Source organism: Trachemys scripta, chromosome 2, assembly GCF_013100865.1.
Source record: "Trachemys scripta elegans isolate TJP31775 chromosome 2, CAS_Tse_1.0, whole genome shotgun sequence".
NCBI classification, from domain to species: Eukaryota; Metazoa; Chordata; order Testudines; family Emydidae; genus Trachemys; species Trachemys scripta.
The window spans coordinates 49,458,760-49,477,726 of NC_048299.1; positions in this window are offsets into that span (position 1 = coordinate 49,458,760).

Sequence of the window (18,967 nt, forward strand, 5' to 3'; positions counted from 1 at the left end):
TCGAGAAATTTTATCTCTGCATTTCGTCCTGAAGTGAAATGTTCCCAGTCAATATGGGGATAATTGAAATCCCCCACTATTATTGGGTTCTTAATTTTGATAGCCTCTCTAATTTCCCTTAGCATTTCAGCATCATTCTAGCAGCAAACTTAAAACAAACCTAACCCACTACAAAATTCCATTGTGCTACAAGCTTTTAGGTAACAGCTCATTATTTTGAACTATTGATTGGAGATCTTCAAAGAGACCTACCAGATCTGGATGCCTAATTAACATGCTAATTAATGAGAGTTGTGTGTGCAAATCTGCTAGGCAGTGCTGAAAATTTCAATCTTCATATTTAAGCATATTTTGTACACACAGCCCAGATATACTTCACTTTTGATGGATTTCATGGTATAATTAATCTCATTTTAATATTATAGAATGCAGTGGCAGGTTGATTTTGCTAGAAGATGAGGCCTCTTCACAAGTATCAAAGAGTCTTCCAGAGTAACAAGAAACATACAACCAGGCAAGACCAAACATACCACCAGATACAACACCTATCCTATCAAGAAGTAATAAAATTAAATAATGACAATAAGAACAGATTCAGACACACCTTGAAACAGATACAAAATCAATAATAAGGTCACAGGAGGCTACCATCATATTCAGCGATGACAGTTCAATCATTCATAACTTTCTTTAACTTTCTGAAAACCCCTTCAGTCATTTTGGGGTTCTACATCAGTGGGGAAAAAAAACAATTTTTCTCATGTTAAAAACTTGTATTTTTGTAGGTGATAGTAGAAAACACCTGAACCCTGAAAATTGAAATTTAGCATGGACATAATGCTTGATGTACAGGAGAACATCCTTTGGTAAATTTGGGAAAATTTAGTGTGAAATGATAAATTTGTGAGTATTTGAAAATCTGCCTCAGCTCATGGCAGTAGGAAAGATTCAGGTTTGATGTAGTGATGTGACTCCTCTGATGTACTTCTACTCATAAGCAGAGAGGGTTGAGCTTCTTAGTTACCAGCCAGTTCAATGACAGCCACAACCCAAAGCAGGTAGGTAAATATTCATTACTTCCTTTTTAAACTTAAAGCTCAGACAAGGTACGTTCAATGGCCAAATTAAAACTCAGGTGTCTATAGCTCTGTCTAAAGCCTAAAATAAAAATATATTGGGTGGGAAAATACAGGTGCAGAAATTTCTGTGGCCAAGCGGAGTATAATTCAAGAAGGTGACATATGGCCAGGACAAAGGGCAAAGCTTTTATTAGCAGCAGGTTACAGGATTCTTGTGCCTTTGGCAAAAATGCACATAGAAACTGATGGTTTAGGAAGTGTATTAACTCTGGGGGTAGTGGACAATAACCTCATTGACATGTTAATTGGAAATGATTTTTTCCACGTGCCTCAAGCAGTTAAGGTGTTTACCCGCAGCAAGGAGGAGTATTATGCTGGGACCCCAGAGTGAAAGTGTAAAGTCCCAGGAACTGCTGAAGGGATGGGAGAGAGCCTCCTTGATTCCTCTGCAGCAGAGGGAAGCAGCATGCTTCCAATTGTAGGGGTGGTTGAGAGGCAGCGTCTCCTCAGGGAGGGAGGAGAGTGTATTGCCTGTCAGTGAGAGAACTGTCCAGGCTGCTAGCTACCAACAGGTTGCAGATGAACAAGAGATAGACCCCACTCTAGAGAGCATAGAGAAATGTGTCTTGGGGGGGGGGTCTAGAAGAGGAAACTGGGGAACGAATAGCGGGAGTACAGGAATGTCTCCACACTGGTCACTTGGGAGAGGATGTCCAGGACAGAAGGACTCATTCAGCATCTGTGCACCAAGGCACTCAGCCTGGGTTTTAAGAGGGAGCTATGTAACTGACTTCCCGGAGAAGAGCAGTCACATAATTGACCTCATGGGGATAGAGAGAGGGGGATGATGGAGGGTACCCCAATCCAGGTCCCAGTTATTCAGGACTCTGTTCCTCTTGTGGAAATTAACTCTGTCTCTGAAGGAATGGTTATCTGTGGGAATGCAGATGATTCATGAGACAGAAGGGAGGAAGGATTTCCCCAGGCTGGTGAGACACAGAAAGCAGCTATGGAACAGCTGTTGGGAAAACATGAATCTGAATGAAGAGTAGACACTCTTAGCCTAGATCACAACCATCTAGGAAAAGGGGGCGGGGAAGGTTCCACTGCTGGGAGTGGGGATCACAGTATAACCCCAAGAAGGGAGATGGAATTTTTGCAATGTCCAGTCCTGGGGTTGGGAGACAACTCCACAGAGGGCCAGCCAATATGCAGGATTTCCTTGAATCCTTATCTCACTAGACCCTGAGGTACCAAAATTCCAGAAGTATGATTAGATTAAAAACCCAGGCAGAAGGGAACACTGGAGGGAAAGAAAAAGCCAGTGACTGATTACATGCAAAGGTTCAGTAGGTAGTTAAATGACACAATGGGTAATAAACAAACCAACCTCAAAACCAGACAGAAGATACTTGTGAATGCCCATCTGTGATAAAAAATGGTATTAATTTTATGGGATTAGAATTTTGATTAGCTATGCATCCGAAGAAGTGGGCTGTAGCCCACGAAAGCTTATACTCAAATAAATTTGTTAGTCTTTAAGGTGCCACAAGTACTCCTGGTTTTTCTTATGATAATGCTGCTTCTCAGCTATTACCTGTAAACAGTCTTAAGGCTTGTCAGGGTAGAGAAACCATAATGAATGAGGTCTGCTGTATGGAAGGGGAAACTAAGGCATGTCTCCCTCAAAAACAAAATAGGGGAAGTGGCATCATGCTTTTGACTTTCTTCTCCCCTACCTACACTGGAAGCAAAAAGAATGCTGGAAAGACAGAAGACTTCAACTGAAGAGACTGGTCCCAGGTTTAAGAGAGAAACCTCTGTATTATGAACTGTAACATCCAGTGGGATGAGAAAATAGCTAGACTAAATATTGCCTAGTGTAATAAGTTTTAAGATTGTGCACTTATCTTTTATTTTCTTTAGTAACTACCTCTGACCTTTTATGCCTAACACTTATAACCATCTAAAATCTATTTTTCTATAGTTAATAAACCTGTTTTATATTTTACCTAAAACAGTGTATTTTACATGAAGTGCTTGGGAAATCTCAGCTCCAGTTACAAAGGTTTTTGTATGTCCTCTCCACATTGAAGGAGGAGTGGACGGGTAATAAACTTATACTGGTCAGGCTTCTGACCAGGGCAGGACAGTACAGTTCTGGAGTAAGTTTGGAGTGTTCTGGAGTGTAAGGCTGGGGAGCTTGGGGATAATTGGCTGGTGCCTTTCTCTGTGTGATTCATGAGTGGCTATCTGAGCATTCATGCAATGTATCTGGGTGTGGGGTTCCACATGCTGTTGTTCTGAGTGATAACAGCACTTGGAGGGGTTTGCTGTTTGTCACTTGTAAAGCATTGTGAGAGACAGCCCAGTCTGGACAATTAAGGGGGCACAGTGGTACCCCAGTTCTAGGTTGCACCTGGGAATCCCATCACTTTAGACTTCCATGTTTGAAAATGTTGGCCCTAGCCTTTCTGTTTTCCAGTCCAACTTCATGGTGCTGGAGGGATTAGGGTGTGTGGGGGGAGCAAAGGGAGATGTGCTATAAGGTTTAATTGGGAATGTTTGTATAATTGTTTTAAAACACAAAGCACTATATGGCTCATTATTATGATCTATGATACTCCTTGCTTTGAGGAGAGTAGAGCTATATTGAGCAAGGCACCCTTGTATTGTGGGCCTATCGCCTTCCACTAAGCCCAGAACATGGAAGGAAATTCTAAGGTGTACAAGCTGAGAGGAAATGGAAGGGAATTTGGCAAGGGTAATATTTGGCAGAAAAGAAGAGAAAACAAAAGGAAAGAAAAAGATACAAAAATTCAAGAACAAGAAAATGTTTTTAAACGTAAAATGAAAGAAGAGACCAGGTTAGCAATGGAAGTTTCAGATCTGTAGGAGGGAATCGTTTATAGTTCTAAATATCATTAATGATTCTGCCAGGAGCAATAGATTGAAACATAGACAGGGTTAACTCATGACTTTATCTTCAAGTTAAACAAAAAGAGTCTCATACTATGTAAAATTAACAGACAAGATATTGTATTGTGATGCTTGTGTGTGAATGTTAAAGAGCCTGTGATGCATTTTGTACGAGTATGGACTTTCCCTGATGTCATTGTACAAACAGATATGGAATTCTAACCTCCATTGTAGTTGTCCTATATATTTTAAGGATTAACATTTTTTGGGTACTCGAGAGGTCTCGGTGAAAAGTGGCTGGTTTTTGATGGGCCTGGTCAAAGAGTGGCTGCGTTCTTCTGAGTCTTTTGCAATTAATTACATCTTACATGTTGGGGTTAAGATGTTGGAGTTGAATTTCTGGCAGCATATATACCAGGCTACTTTCCTCCTTAAAATGTCAAGATATTCAGCTGTTGGAGTATGAGTCTTACATGCCAATGCAGATACTGATTGAATCCTTTCCTCTGTGTTCTTCAGCCTGTTAAATGCTTTTCTTTAAAGCTCAATCTACAGAATTTCTGAGTATAGCTTGTAAGGTATTGTAAGGTTCTGAAAGGCTGCTAGTCCCTTAGATATTTAAGGGACCACAGAATGACCCCACTGTATGTCTGATTTTAAGTGCTTAATTTCAGAAGACTTACTTTGAACAGAGTACATTAATGGGATGCTATACTTTTGTATGTCTTTTATAATTTAAATCTCTCATTGTGTGTTTTAGGTAAGGAGTCCAGATCATCTCTGATGAATAGGTACTGAATAATTGATTACTATGATTATTATTATTCAGCAGAGGATGACAAACATATAGAAGATTCTTCTTCTTATGCAAAAAAGCACAAGTCAGGTCAGAAGCTGAACAAAACAAGAGAACAGGGATCAGTGCCGAAGTAGGAAGAGCTGTATTTAGGGCCTGATCCAATGCCCACTGAAGGGAATAAAAAGTCTCCCATTAACTTCAATGTGCTTTGGATTCTGCTTATAGAGAGGAAAGATGGTCTTGTGGTTAACACTCTAAATTGAAACACAGACGACCTGTATTAAATTCCTGCCTGTAGCATAGACTCCCTGTATGATCTTGGGTAAAATCACTGTAATTCTATTTCCTCATCTGGAAAATAGAGATACCACCACTTCTTTATTAGAGCAGATTACAATTTTTCATTCAAAATATATTTAAAAAAAAAAAAAGCCTTTTTCCTCAAAATGGAAATTTTGGCAGGAAAAGTCTGATTCTAACAAAAGGTTTCCTGTTTTTGTTGAAACACTGAAAACCCCCCATCTTGTGTTGGGCTTTTTAAATATAATTAATAATCATAGAATCATAGAAATGTAGGGCTGGAATGAATCTCAAGTGGTTATCTAATCCATCTCCCTGTGCTGAGGCAGGAATAAATCTACCTAGACAGATGTTTGTCTGATTTATTGTTAAAAATCTCCAGTGACACAGATACCTTCTTAGGTAACCTGCCCCCAACTAATGATGGCAATGTATTAAACTTGATCCTCTGCTTCTAGTTTAGTCTGTACAGTCCCATTAATATTGGAATAATTAAAAACAAACAAAAATGAAATGGGCCAGAGAATTTTATATGAGCTACAAACTAAAAATTGTAATATATAGGAGGTCTGAAAAAAAATCTATTACAACAATCCACCTGGAGATTGCTAGAATACGGACCAACATTTAGGCAGTGAGCAGTCAAAAACATCATTTATAGAAAGTTTAAAAAAAATAGTCTTCTTGTTTTGGCATCAGAGGGTCCAATTCTACCATCCAACAGAGATATAATCTCTGTTGACTTCAGAGGATACCTTTGTATTTGAGATATCAGTATTTGAAGCAAAAGGAAAATCAGGATCAAGGGAAACACCAGAGTTTGATCCCTGAAAACAGAAACAGGTTCCAAGTGAAAAGATTTAGTCTCTTTTAAAATAAAGCATGCCAGAGGTGGAAAACTGGCAGACAGGGTCAAGCAATAAATAAAACTTCCGTTTTGTCCATATTCAAGATCAAAAGTTGTTTACACATTGAGCAAGAGATCTGTCAGGCTTTGAAAATGTGGTGTCAGACATCATCCAAAAGTATAGGGAAGGAAATATAACTCTGGACATCATCAGCATACAAATGACATGCCAAACTGTGGATTTTCCAGCTCAGACTCTCTGTGCACTTAGCAAAGCAGCTTGTTCAATACAGCACTTTAGCAATATTAGGGTACATGGTCATAGTCTACATTGGGCTGGTATTTCATTTCACTGAATTGCAAGATATTTAAAACAAAAAAAAAATATTTACTACCATTTCCCGTGCAATTTATCTATCCTGTTCTATAATTCAATAAAGTTTCATGTATATGAGCATTGGCAAAGGCGACTAGTTTAGAAAGATTTTTCATGTCAAGTCTCAGGCATAATGAAGACAGGAGAATCTTAAAGAGGGAAAGATGCAGGATAAAAAAAATAATGACAATAGTGTTTTCTGTTTTTTAACTTCCACTGACTATTAAATAGTGTAGTTTAATGCTTTGCAATGACATAGCATCTTTCATCTCAGGATCTAACAGACATTAATTAATTAAATCTTATACCATTCCCATATAGCTATAGACATTTTTACAGATTGGTAAAATGAGACACACAAAGGTTAAAAAGAGTTTTCTAAGGCCACACAACAGCTCAACAGCAAGATCAGGACGGAATCCAGGATTACTGATTCCTGTCTCCTTCTTCAGCCATTAGATGATACACTCCCTTATTCCTTAGACATCATGTTGATTCCTCAAAACACTATTGCTATGGACTGGTCAATGTCACAGAGGAACTATCCAATATCTCTACTCTTGAAAAACATCATCTATGTCCAGTACTAATTAGAGTAGAGTAATCACCAAGCATTCTCAAAACTACGATACCCACACAAGGAAATAAAGAAACAAATCAACAGAGCCAGACGTGTACCCAGAAGCCTCCTGCTACAAGACAGGCCCAGAAGAGAAACCAACAGAACTCCACTGGCCATCACCTACAGTCCTCAGCTCAAACCTCTCCAACGCATCATCAGTGATCTACAACCCATCCTGGACAATGATCCCTCACTTTCACAGACCTTGGGAGGCAGGCCAGTCCTCGCCCACAGACAACCTGCCAACCTTAAGCATATTCTCACCAGCAACCACGCACCGCACCATAACAACTCTAACTCAGGAACCAACCCATGCAACAAACCTCGATGCCAACTCTGCCCACATATCTACACCAGCAACACCATCACTGGACCTAACCAGATCAGCTACAACATCACCGGCTCATTCACCTGCACGTCCACCATTGTTATATATGCCATCATATGCCAACAATGCCCCTCTGCTATGTACATTGGCCAAACTGGACAGTCACTACGCAAGAGGATAAATGGACACAAGTCAGATATCAGGAATGGCAATATACAAAAACCTGTAGGAGAACACTTCAACCTCCCTGGCCACACAATAGCAGATGTAAAGGTTGCCATCTTACAGCAAAAAAACTTCAGGACCAGACTCCAAAGAGAAACTGCTGAGCTCCAGTTCATTTGCAAATTTGACACCATCAGATCAGGATTAAACAAAGACTGTGAATGGCTATCCAACTACAGAAACAGTTTCTCCTCCCTTGGTGTTCACACCTCAACTGCTAGCAGAGCACCTTACCTTCCCTGATTGAACTAACCTCGTTATCTCCACACTGATATATACCTGCCTCTGGAGATTTCCATTACTTGCATCTGAAGAAGTGAGGTTCTTACCCACGAAAGCTTATGCTCCCAGTACTTCTGTTAGTCTCAAAGGTGCCACAGGACCCTCTGTTGCTTTTTAATTAGAGTAGGTGAATAGTACTATTAAACAATTCAAAAGGCCCTCTGCTCTTAGTTTTCAGCATCACCTTCCTGTAGTTTGGTGAAATACTAAAGCTAAAATCTCATTCATTGAATTTTCTTTTATGTTATAGATTACTGTAATATTCCCAGATATATGAAAAGTTCAATAATTGCATTAACTGTTAATAAATAATACAAAAACTAGACCAATATCAATTGCTAAAACAAAACCTTGCAATAGGTGTTGTGATTATATGTAGAATTACTCAACATTATGGTGTTCTCTCTGTATCTCTAACTCTAGTTAACATTATGTCTTTCCTTTGGAAGAAGCACGCATAATTAGAGAATGATTCAAAGTATGTACATTACATTAGAGTAACACTATACAGGACTTAACAGAGTGGAGTTGGAGTTAAGGTTACAGTGTGTGATCAGTGGTGCATGATAGTTGTGATATTGGTATGGCATGGACATGTGCAACTCTCATTAGGATGCTTAACGTTTCATTTCCCGTTCTCATATACATCAGTGGGAGAAAGATTGTGGCTTGGGAGAAAACTCTGTGTTTGAGGCTCAGACCCAGACAAATCAGAGGTGATGGTAGTGGAAATAACCATAGGAAGTAACATAGACAATATTGTCCCCTTCAGTTGGAGGAGTGTAGCTTATTAGATCCATAGTTACTTCAGCACTTGCAGATAGTAGTAGTGGCCAACATTATTCTTTTTTTCCCCTGAATTTGACCAAGTTCTTTTGGTTGTAGACATTGCCAGAGTTATGCATACCTCATTCACCAGATAGGATTAATGTAATGCATCTACTTGGGTTTAAACTTGAAGTCCATATAGAAACTTCACCTAGTCCAGAATAAAGTGCCCATTTACTTAGGAGTGTTTATGCTGAGGGTATATATCACATGTGCTCCAAATATTGCCCTGGCTTCCAGTTCCTTTTGCAGCACTTCATTGTGTTGATTTTGATCAATGAGGTGTATTGACACTGGGTATTTTAGAGACTACCTCTACCTTTGTGCCTTACCCCCAATAAATAAGATCAATTGGGACACTACAAATGACAGGTTCTATAACTGACAAGGTTAGTGAAGTCATATCTTTTATTGGACTATTGGTGAGAGAGACGGAACAGAAGTTAGTCCAATAAAATACTTCACCTCAGCCACCTTGTCTCTCTAATATCCTGGGACTGACACGGCTATAACAACACTGCATAGGCTCTAGAATTGTATGTCTTGAGCGTGGACACAAGGAGTTGTCTCAGTGGAGGACCTTGGGAAGGCACTGTGCCCCTTGTTCTGAGAGCCCACTTTTGTTCTTCCAAGAACACTGGTAGGCCACCCTATTTTCTAAGGCCCTTTCTGAGAAGCTGGGTTAAAATAATAGATGTTAGAGATGATAAAGGCCTATCAGATCATCCAGCCCTTTCAGGGCAGGATTGTCCTGAAAAAAAGAGTTTGAAGGACTTTGATTTTCATATAAGGTTGGTTTTAGTAATGCTTTAGTATATTGTTTTATTCTTTGCAAAATTTGATTAAATTCTGATGTGTTTTCAACTGTCATTTAAAATTAAATTAATATTGCTGTGCACCTAGAATGAATAGGAAAAATACCACATACACACACACGTGCATACACATGTGCAAATACACATACAAAGCATGTTCACATATGCATAATTCTAGCATTATTAATTTTGAATAGATCTAGGGCCTCTACACTGAAAGTCTGGAATCAGCAACTGAACATTTTTATTAACACAAATAAACTCCTTCTGTCTTTGGAAAACAATCCTACAAGGACCAAATTTTGTAAACACACACTTCTGCTCTTCCAGATTTCTGCTTAATTAACTTTTTCCCCTGCTGTTCAATGATAATTACCCTTATTTGCTTTCACAGAACCAAGAGATTTCTGGGAGTTGTAGTTCAAGATAACAGGCGTGATCATTTCTATAGCAGCGTTTTAACAATTATTTAAGAAGAGGAAATGCATTAACAATATAAATGTGAGCAAATGCTTTGTGTGGACAGTTTAGCTTTACTTACATGCCTATATACTTAAAAACATCTTTATTCTTTATTTTTGTTCTTTATTGGAGCCTTATAGTTGTATAATCCAGACAGGATCTTTAGACAGCCTTTGCCATCAGGATATTTTGTATCAGGATGTAGCAATGGAGCCTAGGAAGCATTTTCCAGATAATTAGTCTGTAAATGAAAGGGGAAAAAAACCCTCTTCAGTATTTATTATTTTGGGTAGAACTCTTTTCTCTAACCCTGTTAGGTGATTCAGAAACTGTTCAGACTGTGGTGCAGACTATGAGAGTAGTTCCTCCCGGCCATGTGTAGAGGTCAGTGAGCTGAATAACTCTTTTCCTTGGTTCCATGGAGATGTCTTCTACTGGGATGTTACTAGTAGGATTCTATGCTCTCAGAGATTGCGATATGTTGAGACATCTTATGACAAAGTCCTGGGAGTTAGCTCCTATTGGGAATCTGGGGATGAGTAGGCACAAGCCTGCCCACAGCTAAAGGCTCTTGGGAGCTAGCCTATGAGTCACCACTCTCATCACTTAGGCATCAGTCAGGCCCCCTGGAGAATGCTGATTGGGGGATGTGCAATCTAATTGGCTGATCAAGTTATAGACCGGATGAGCCACTTAGTCCATCAGCTGAGGGGTATAAGAAGGACACAGGGATGATGTACTCAGGGAGGAATTAGAATTAGTTGAGCTCAGTGTGTGCAGAGATCTGAAGGAAGGGAGATCTCTATTTCTCCCTGGCTCTGAGGGAAAGGGAAAAAGATAGAGAAGCACTATAGATAATATTGCTGCATGGGACTACACTGGTGTTGGTGATGGGAATGTAAATAAATCTCAGGAAGCTGTCTTTCAGTGGACAGTGTCTGAGAATTCCTGGGGCATATGAGGCTGGGGACAGAGCATGCCCCATTACGCTCCTCTGACATATTAGATTTTGTGATGAGTCCACGTTGTCATAGATCCTTCAGTGCCACAGAAGGATCCACAAGACCCATCTTTGGAGTCTAGAAAATACATTTGGAATCCCCAGGTTTTTTTTTAAATGTAGGAGATTTTTCTATTTCCCAGTCAAATTATTTGAATCTTCTTGGTGATGGGCCAGAATCTACTGATGTCTTCAGATATGTATCTGCTGGGTTGTTTTGGACCATTTCCCAAATCTGACTGAAATTAACATTGTAGTTTATTTCCAAGGACATACAGTAGGAGGGACAGGATAGTTGTTAGCCTTACAGAAAGGCTCTCACTCTGTTTATATACTGAGTCTTCTACCGGGCTCACCAGTTATGTTAATTCTATGTGCTCCTGAACACTTGTCATGGCATCTATGCCCCTTGGTTACATTTTTTTTTTACATGTAGATGTTCATTTTTATAAATCTCCATTCTTCTAGTACAAGCCAATGCTTTTACCCTAGAGTAGAAGTAACTAATGCACAAGTGCACCTGAATGCATTATGAAGAAAAAGCTTTCATCAATAGCATATCCGCCTACTTGTGTGTTGTACATCACGCATCTTGTGCCTTTGCTCCCCCCCTGCTACCCATGTTTTTCTTTCCTCCTGATGGCTGTTATGTTCTCTTCAAATTACTTCAGTACTATCTTAAAAAGAAATAGCTATTTTGTCTCTTTTTGAATGAGCTACACTGAAAGGCATAAAAGAGTAACCTACATTGATAAGAAGCACAGATGCATCTGTCAAGCATTTTCTGTTAAACTTTTTCAGTTTCAGCAAAGAAAAATAGTACCTAACACATTCCTATCTTTTTTTCCCCCTGCTGATGCTTCACTTTTATAAAGAAGCAAATGACCAAAGGTAAGTAATATGTCTGCAAGGCAAGCTTTACAACTAAATTTGCTTCAAGTTTATTCGGAGTACACCAGGATGGGTGTGTGTGTGAAAGCAGTGATAGTTAGTAGAACCATAAGGGCTCTGAGTCCCTGACATACTTGTGCATCTGTTGTATTTTAAAGGTTTTTATTAATTCTACTGTAAGTTCAAAAATGTTGAAGCAAGTCAGCACTTCCTCCATTAAGACAATTAAAGGAAGCCTGTAAACAAGGAATTGTTATGGTGCTCTTGCCAGGATTATTCAAAATTCATAGTGCTGAGTATGTTCAGCTTCCTACCATAGTCAAAAGAAATCATGCACTCCATCCTTTATTATTACTCTTTCTTCCCTGTTAAAAATCTCCTCTCATTACTCCCTCCTGAATTTATGTGCCACTTCAGTACTACCTGTCTACAGGATAATGAGTTTTATTAGAATTACCATCTTACTTCCGCTCAACTATAGTGTACAATTTGGTCTCTGAATAGTTGTAACTTTCTTCTGGAAAATTTTCTCTTCAGATCCATTAACAGATTGATGACATATTGCAGTTACTGCAGGAAAACCCAAGGCCCATAGAATATGTACAACAACGTTCTTGGGACTATTACACATTTTTGTCCTATTAAATAATTCCTAAGTGTTAACACAATCCATTGTAAGAATTGAGCTCAAATTGCATGTTATCTTGGGACAAGTGTATTGTTCATGCAGGTCATCAACGTGGTATTCCTTTATTTGCAGCTGTCTCCAAAATTGCCTATGACAATTTTCTCCTTCACTTCTTTGGTTGTAAACTTAGCAAGCATGAGTTCCTTAAAGTCCATTCTTTCTCTCATCCTGACTCTTTTCTAATTTATAATTCCTGTCAGTAAGTAAATGTTCTGCTTGTAGCTGACATCTTTGGAAACAGAGGTTCTCTTTCACAAAACAGATACAGAATGGCCAGTGTCAGTGACAATGTAGTCCCTATGTGGAGAGACCTCTTCAGGATTCATAGATTCCAAGGCCAGAAGGGACCATTGTAATCATCTAACCTGACCTTCTGCATAACAGGCCATAGAATTTTCCCAAAATAATTTCTAGGGCATATCTTTTAGAAAAATCATCTAATCTTGATTTAAAAATTTTCAGTGATGGAGAATCCATTACAACCCTTGGTAAATTGTTCCAATGGTTAATTACCCTCACTGTCAAAAATGTATGTCTTGTTTCCAGTCTGAATTTGTCTCCCTTCAACTTCCTGGCTTTGAATCATGTTATACCTTTCTCTACTAGATTGAAGAGCCCATTTATTAAATATTTGTTTCCCATATAGACACTTATAGATTGTAATCAAGTCACCCCTTAACCTTCTCTTTGCAAAGCCAAATAGATTGAGCTCTTTGAGTCTATCTCTATAAGGCATGTTTTCTAATCGTTTAATCATTCTTGTGGCTCTTCTATGAACCTGCTCCAATTTATCAACATCAATCGTATTCCAGCAGTGGTTGCACTCGTGCCAAATACATATGTCAAATAACTTTTCTATTCCTACTTGAGATCCCCCCGTTTAGCATCCCAGGTTCATATTAGCTCTTTTAGCCACATTGGGAGCTTATGTTCAGCTAATTATCCACTACCAAATCTTTTACAGAGTCACTGGTTCCCAGGACAGAGTCCCCTATCTTCTAAGTATATCCCACATTCTTTGTCCCTAGATGTGTACATTTACATTTAGCCATATTAAATCACATATTGTTTGCTTGCACCCAGTTTACCAAGCAATCCAGAAGGTTCTGAATCAGTGGCATATCCTCTTCATTATATATCACTCCCTCAATTTTTGTGTCATCTGCAAACTTTATCAGTGTTGATTTTGTTTTCTTCCAGGTTCCTGATAAAAATGTTAAACAGTGTAGGGACAAGAATTGATCCATGTAGGATCCACACCTGCTCAATAATGATTCCCCATTTACAATGACATTCTTAGATCTATCAGGTAGCTTGTTTTTAAACCATTTGACATACGTCATGTTAATTTTATATCATCCTAGGTCAGGGATTGGCAACCTTTGGCACACGGCCTGTCAGGGAAATCCATTGGCATGCCGGGACGGTTTGTTTACCTAAAGCGTCCGCAGGTTCAGCCAATCCAGGCCAATGGGGGCTGCGGGAAGTGTTGCAGGCCGAGGTATGTGTTGGCTGCTACTTCCCGCAGCCCTCATTGGCCTGGAACGGCGAACTGCGGCCAGTTGGAGCTGCGATCGGACAAACCTGTGGACACTGCAGGTAAACAAACCGTCTTGGCCTGCCAGCGGATTTTCATGATAGGCTGCATGCCAAAGGTTGCCAATCCCTGTTCTAGGTTTTTAATCAAAATGTCATATGGTACCATGTCTAAGTATATTACATCAAAACTATTACCTTTATCAACCAAACTTGTAATTTCATTAAAAAAAGATATCAAGTTAGTTTAACAGAATCTATTTTCCATAATCCCATCTTGATTTGCATTAAGAACATTACCCTCCTTTAATTCTTTATTAACTGAGTCCCATATCAGCCGCTCCATTTGCTTGGCCAGGATCGATGTCAGACTGACAGGTCTATGATTACTTAGGTCATCCGGTTTACCCTTTTTAAATATTGGTACAACATTAGCCTTCTTCCAGTCTTTGGAACTTCCTTAGTGCTCCAAGACCTATTGAAAATCAATGTTAATGGTCCAGTAAGCTCTTCAACCAGCTCCTATGAAACTCTTGGATCCAACTTATCTGGACCTGCTTATTTTAAAATGTCTAATTCTTAGTAGCTTCTATTTAACATCCTCCAGGAGTGCTAATGGAATGGAAAGTGTGTTAAATCATCACCAAATCATAAGACCATATCATCTGGGGGCTTCCCCCCCCCCCAGATACAGAACAGAAATATGTGAGAGGGTAAAAGGGTAACTTGGTCTCTATACCATTGACCATTATATAGCCTGCCAACTGGCAGTTTTTCTGATGATGGACACCTTTCTGCTATGAACTAGACTGAAGTCACCAATCTTTTTTTTTTTTTTTTTTTTCAAATTGACCAAAACAGCCATAAAACTTTGAGTTATATTACCTTAGACTGGAACTGGTGACTTAAAACTATCAATTAATTCAGCCATGCCCTTGCTTGCCTGTGTATCAGGATTTGTGACCTCTCAATCTCCTCTTCAGTAATAAAAATCAACCCTTTAATCAATGCCACCCTTCAAGGAGAAGAACTATAAATGAACTCCCTGACTCACTCACTTTCTCATCAGTGTCCATAGCACCCTACTTACAGCAGCTGTAAGTGGTAACATTTCATTTATCACACTTCCTCAGTGGCTATCTTCTGCAGTGGCTCAGTCCATGCTTAGTCTCCCAAACTGCCTGTACTTGTGTTACTAACCATTTCTTATTTATGTTTTTATTCAGTGCACACTTTTCTGTTGTTGCTGATTATTTTTATTTGTATTTTACTGTCATTACTAGTCTCAACCTGCCAGGCATAGAAGGACAACGGCACTGTAGCTTGCAAGTGCTACTACTGATATAATGACATACCTGGGGAAAAAAAACAAGGTTCCATCCCCAGTCACTTTGTTAATGAATTGTTAATGTTTCCTTCCATTTTTACCAGCACATCATACATTAAAACATGATACAGTGTACTACAAATGGACACAGTAATATGGACAGTAACCCATATCAATAAAACCCATGCTTAATACTTCCATGGCAACTCCTATTTATCTTTTCTAATCCCTGCTGGCAATATACTTTCAACTTCTTAGCTCGATCACTGCAACAGAATACATACCTGTGCCATATCATGCACAGAATATGCTTATTGCTAGTATGTTATAAAAATAGGTCTGGTACATATATATATATATATATATATATATATATATATATATATATATATATATATATATATATATATATATATATATCCTGTGCATGATATGACATGGGTATGAATTCTGTTGCAGTGATCGATTAAAAAACCCTCTATCTATCTATCTATCTATCTATCTATCTATCTATCTATCTATCTATCTATNNNNTCTATCTATCTATCTATCTATCTATCTATCTATCTATCTATCTATCTATCTATTTCAGTGCAGCTATGATACAGGGTTTTTTTAATGACCGGTCACAAGATTTCTGCTTTAGAAGCAGGTAGGGGAGGGAGTAGTAGATTCATTGTAAGTTATAGTTGCGTTACAAAATAGATTGATCATACTGTAATATGGTGATAGGGTTGCTCTCCCAGAGAAGTGAGTGGTCTGAATTTCTAACCCTTTCATTTCTCACTGATGTTTATGGAGAGGATGAGCTATAAATGAGGGCTGTGTGGAGAGATGCACTGGAGATAGTTCCTGCCATTAGTAGTATTAATATTCTAAGGTCTGGCTTTTAGTTGTTGTTGGTTTTGTAGTAAAAGGAGGAGTGTAAATGCAGAAAGCTTTATACCAGTTCCTGTTTCTGGAGTCTGTGTTTCTCATCATAATATATATGTGGCAAAACTCAAGGCCCAGATAGAGTTCTGTTCAGTGAAGGAAAGGTTTTGGGGTGGGGTGTGAGGGAGGAAGTTACACTTTGATGATTCTCATTGTATATCCATAGCAGCTCTGGACTGTCAGCATAAGATATCTGCTCTCATGTATGCCAGTTGGCTATATATCCAGTGGGACCATATGCCACTTGAGATTTGGTGAAGTAAAAGTGCTTTCTACCACCCCCATATTCCATATATATATATTCAAAAGACCTTCTTTCTTCTGTCCTATTTTCTCTGTGGACAGCCTTTCTGTTGTCTCTGAGAAGCTGACATACAGAATCTACCCCATATAAAACTACAGAACAACTTCATTGTCCACAACCTCATTCTGACATCTGTTACTATACTTTTTGTGCTTAAAATCTTAGCTGCATTTTTTTTTTCATTTATAATAAAGTCAGTAAATTTACTTTGGCACACATTGGTAATACTTTTGGGCTTTTCCCTTTTGAACATTTTTTGTGGTACTATTTAATATAAAAGCAAGAGTTGATAGGATCATAGGTATTAGATCTGGAAGGGTCAGTTAGGTTATCTAGATCATTGCAGAATTGTTCTCCATAGCTCTTTATGAAATGTAGTTTTGAACTTCTGAAATGATAGGGCTTCCTTTGGAAGATTATTCCACAGTAATATAGATCTCACCTCTATATTTTTTCTTGATATCAAAGCAACATTTTCCTTTTTTTTTTACTCTTTCTCTCTCGGCTCTTTACAGCCTTGATAGTGACTATCAATTTACTTATGCCCAAATAAATTTGTTAGTCTCTAAGGTGCCACAAGGACTCCTCGTTGTTTTTGCTGATACAGACTAACATGGCTACTACTCTGACACTTTACTTTGTTTTTGTTTTGATTTTCAAGCTACGCATATTCAGTTATTTTAACTTTTTTTCCCCATAAATCTCTCCCCATAATCTTTTTCTTGCTTATTCTGCAGTCCCTTCAATGTGACCATATTGTTTTCTGATACTAAGATGCCCAGAATGAATGTAGTATTCCAGGTGTAGCCTTATTGATAGAAGGATATATTCATTCCTGGTTAATCTCTTAGACTGCGTTGGTTAAAAATTTGGTCCCCTGAAGCTTACAGCATCAGGAGTACTATTAGCATTAAGAAACCTAGGACCACACGAGATACAATTACAGTTTATTACAAATTCCTTTATTAAGAAATTCACAAAACAGATAAACAATCCTACAAACACTAAAATAGCATATATAGAGAATGCAAAGTGTTTAGCCCTATGACTGCCATCATTTCACATCTCCAGTGGGGAGACACTGTAGTGTCATTTATTCTTATCATCCTCCTCCTCCTCCTACTCATCATCATCATCACCGTCACCACCACCACCATCACCTGTGGTTGTCATCCTGGTGCCTCCCTGTGTGCTTCTGCCCCCCTCCCCAGCTCACAGGCCAGGCAACATCTTTTATCCTGAAGTACGTTTACAGTTACAAAAACACCTTTTATCCTGAGGTACGTTTACAGTTACTAAGACTCATATATATACATAAGGGTGTCAACCCCTTTTTCCTTACTTGCATTCCCACACCCCATAAACTTTGAGGTTAACTCTGCTTTGCATAGGTTGTCCTCTTCATTCCCTTTATTCTCATTGGCATCTACCTACACAGTCCACATAGTAACCTGCAGTTACTGGAGAATTTCTCATGATGTTATAATCAGGTGTCCTGAAATTTAAATGAGTACACTGTGGCATATTTTCCCCCAAATCACCCAACTGGCACATTCTTTACAGTAATCTTGTAACTTTACTGGTAGAGGGTCATTACTGGGTCACCGACTTATGCCAAGCCTAGTATGGCTAAGCTGAAATCTTACAGTCCTCATCCTGTAGGCCTTGCATTACAGCCTTACTTTGCTTATATACCTAATACACACTCATCACTCAGAAGTACTCGTCAACCTTATACTTCTATGATCTTATCCTACTTAAACCTGTCCATCCCTCTTAATTAATTATACTTAACCACAACAATAAATCATCTATTAGATGTTATAATGAAATAATTGGCTACACAGTTGTGGTTTCATTAGCATCACATTCTGTCACCCTTCTCATTGGGACAGAATGACAGTCTGTACCTCAAAGTAGCACCCTGAAAACCCCATATTCAGCACTCTAATGTAATTATGATATGTTTTGTATAAAGTATACAAAAGTCTTGATTTATTGAACATTAATATCTTGTTGGATTGTATGCATTATCATTGTATGTGAAGTTATGAAGTATTGCTATCTGTGCTAGTGAAACATGTTGTGAGGTTGGGATACTCCTACAGCCAGACTTTCAGTAAGGACAAAGGGGCACCCATCACTGGCCAAATGGGTGTTGATGGCCCCTCAAAAAAGTATCCACTATCTCAGAGACTCCTTACAGAAAGCACATATGCAATGGAGACTGCTTGACTAATGAGAACTGCCTGACCTCCATATCACAGCAACGATCTTTCTAGCAGCTGGAAGAAGGTATAAGAAGAGAGACATGACATCATCACTTGGCCTGTCTCCACTCCCACCCCACCCCCATCTCAACACCTGGAAGATCGCCTGAAAGACAAAGACTTTGGACTCAGAAGT